The sequence below is a fragment of the Marmota flaviventris genome, chromosome 19 (assembly GCF_047511675.1).
Source record: "Marmota flaviventris isolate mMarFla1 chromosome 19, mMarFla1.hap1, whole genome shotgun sequence".
NCBI classification, from domain to species: domain Eukaryota; kingdom Metazoa; phylum Chordata; class Mammalia; order Rodentia; family Sciuridae; genus Marmota; species Marmota flaviventris.
The window spans coordinates 8,306,867-8,310,124 of NC_092516.1; the positions used below are offsets into that span (position 1 = coordinate 8,306,867).

The window sequence follows — 3,258 nt, forward strand, 5'->3', positions numbered from 1 at the left end:
GCCCCGTCCTCAGCCCCACAGCCTGGCCCACGTGGTCACTGCTGCTGTGGGAACCAACCGAGGGATCCTAGTTGTAAAGAGCGTGAGACACAGGAAGCCTGGTGGTCCCTTCAGAACACAGTATCCAGCCTTAATTCCATCCAACTGTAGCCATTTTAATTAGAGCCCTTCCCTTTGCCCATCCCAATGTTAAAATTAGCCAGCTGCACATATTGGACCCCAAGTCCTGCAGTCAGGACGCAGGCCGCTGCCTGGCTCGGAGACAGAAGCAGGTGGACTGCGCGGCCAGGTTCTGCAGCGCCTCTGGTGCAGCACAGCTCGCCCGGCCTCCCACTTCCCATCGGCCATCTGAGCTCCTGCGGCTCCTCTTGCGGCTCCTGGGTGTTGCTAACAAGGGTGTGCTCTTCAAACACCCAAGGAGCCCGTCCCCACACTGCCCTGCTGTGGCGCAGGGTGGCCCACAATGGCACCTGCCTGCCACCGCTGCAGAACACATGGTAACAGACTGCCCACAGCCCAGCCGTGGAGCCTCCACACTCGCTCTCTGGGATTGGTGAGCAGCCGCAGCCTGGGGCTGAACAACGTGAGAAGAACGGAGACCCAGGAGCAGCTGCCCAGCACCAAGCCCCAAGCCCCAAGAGGCCAGAGGGGCCTCGGCCCTGCCACTCTCTGGATCTGGAGCTGCAGAGGGAACGTTTCTGTTGTTTCCTGTCCCCACCACGGGGACAGGCGCTCTGGGCTGCGGCTGCCCCAAGGTGCAGACCGGGAGTGGGGTGGATCGAGTCTGAGGCTAGAACCACCTCTGCTGGTCAAATGCCAGTGTGACTCTTTCAAATGATGGACTCCTGTGAGGCCTCCAGGAACCAGCAACAGGACACTGCAGAGACTGCCGGAAGAAGGGGAAACAGGAGCAGCCGGGGGGGGGGGGGTACGGTCCTATCTGTGTGGGACCCCAGGCCAGAGGAGGTAGGGTTCAGGGCTCCACTGACTAGAGGCAGGGGACAGTCACAAAGTGCCATCGTTGACCACCACATTGGCAGATTCATATGACCACCAGTGCTGAGCAGAGCGGGACCTGCTGGGTGGCCTCCCAGGACACAGTGCGGCTGGGAAGACCAACCTGGCAGGTGACCTGAGAAGTACCTGCATCCCCTCAGGGACCAGGAGAGGCTACTGAATGATCCTGCCCCTGAGGGCCAGGGGGCTGCTTCACCCTGGCAGGTGCCAGGACCATGTCCCAAAGAGCATCGGCCACCTCCATCCACCACAGCAGCCACAACCTGTTCCCAGAAGGCAGGCAACATTGGTACCTCAGTTCCCGGGGGAGGAGACAGAGGCAGGTGCAGATGGCCCTACAGACATGGGGTGAAGCCAGGTTCCCACCCGACGCCTCTAGGAGAGACACTCCCCCTCCCTCTTCCTGCTCCCTTTCTGGAACGTAGAAGCCATCTTTATTGTATCTGTTTGGGTTTTTTTTTTTTTTTTTTTTTTTTTTTTGTGGTGCTGGGGATTGAACCCAGGGCCTTGTGCATGTGAGGCAAGCACTCTACCAACTGAGCTATATCCCCAGCCCTATAGAAGCCATCTTTAAATCTTTAAAGACAGGGAGTTAGTGTAGCCAGGTAAATCGGGTCTGATGGAGAAAATAGACTCTGATTATAGTCCAGGACATTGGAAACAGCCCCTGGGAGAATGAAATGTTCATGTCTCCAAAGCCCTTTGATACTCCCGCTCCCAAAAAGCAACTCCTGAGCAGACAGGGGCTGCTTATCGAAGCCCCCTGGGCTGCAGCTCCCTTCCTGCCTAGCACCCCACCTAGGCCCTTCCAGCCTACCTGCTCACCCCGGCCATTCCACCAATTCCCCAGCCACTGTGCAGGATGAGGGGAATGAGCCACTGACCAGGATTCTTCTCCCTAAGAAGAATGCAAGAGAACAGGGGAACTTTAGATGCCTAAAAGGGACAGGACTTTCTCATCCCACAGATTCCGCCTTTGGGTCCCCTTCTCCACGGGAGAAGTCTGTTCTACCATCCTATAAATAAAGCTTACTCTCTGCTCTACACCTGCCTCAGCGGGCTTCCTGGTGTTACCCTTTAACATCTGAGGAAGCAAGACTCGTCAAGGTAACCAGCGGTATCAACCTTCCATCCCTTGGCCATGATAGGAGCCATGGAGTCTTTTGGTCAGTGGGGACGAAGCCCAGCAGACCAGGGAAGGTGGGAGGCAGTCACATGATTCTTCATTAATTTTGCTTTTTCTGTAAGAATTTAGTGAAGGCCCGACCCATCTGGCCGAAGCCAGGGGCCAGCTCCTCTTGGGGCAGACCTTGTGTCCAAGGCACAGAAAACCCTCTGCACCATCCCTGGGTTTCTCTAAAAATAACCGTGGCCTGTTGCCCAGAAGATAAGACTCTCCCAAGAGAAGGAAGCCCAGGACAGGCAGGGATCATGTGGGCCAGCCGGGCAAGGTTGCAGTCAAGATCTCAGCTGACCAAAGTCTCCCTGCTGGGCAGTTCTCAGGCATCCACCAGGCCAGGGCCAATCCCTGGCCCTTCAGAGAGAGGGGCACACGGTAGGATGGCAGGGGCCCAGGGAGGGGTCTGACTTGTCCCAGGACCCCCAGAGGCCCCATGCTGGCCTGCAAGTGCTGGATCTGGCTCCCAGTGGCGCTGGGCTCCCAAGCCCCACACCCAGGTCTGCCTGCCCGCAGCACAGGGCCAGCACGGTCCAAGCCCGGCTGCTCTCTGTTTGTCCTGGAGCCCAACCCTCAGCTTGTCTGCATCCTCTTTGAGATAAAAATCAAAAGCGGATCTTAGAAGCCATCTCAAAACCACAGAACGGCTGCAATTGAGTAAGAAGGAAGGCCGTGGCTTCCTCCGGGCACTTCCTGCTCGGCCGGGAGCCCTGAGTCAGCAGCACAGCCCACCTGGGGCCCAAGCCCGGGCCCCGCAGGAGCCCTGCCCTGGGCAGCAGGCCAGAATGGGACTGTGGCCAGAGCCTGTGGCCTAAGCCCTACTCAGGTGCGAATGAGGCCTCTCGTTCAGTGGCACCCCGAAAACACACAACTGCCCATGACCTCGTGGAATAGAGTTCTTGCCAGTGTGACTAAGATGGAACTGAGGCATTGGGGCGGGGGGTTGGGGGGAGGAGCAGAGCTACTGCCTGGTTCTTTGCCTAACCGAGGGCAAGTCTCTGCCTCTGTGAGACTTGGTGACACAGCCTAGGGCACATGTGTCTCTCCAAGGTGAACCCCCTGCT

The 3,258-nt window shown here is 58.0% G+C and overlaps 1 long non-coding RNA gene across 1 annotated transcript; it reads right to left on the reverse strand.

Moving 5' to 3' along the window:
- Positions 1–1,079: 1,079 nt before the first annotated feature.
- On the reverse strand, positions 1,080–2,725 carry LOC139702880 (uncharacterized). The gene is made up of 3 exons (XR_011705449.1): positions 2,639–2,725; positions 1,835–1,915; positions 1,080–1,280 (listed from the first exon to the last, which is right to left on the reverse strand). It is a non-coding gene; the product is annotated as an uncharacterized lncRNA (long non-coding RNA).
- Positions 2,726–3,258: the final 533 nt, after the last annotated feature.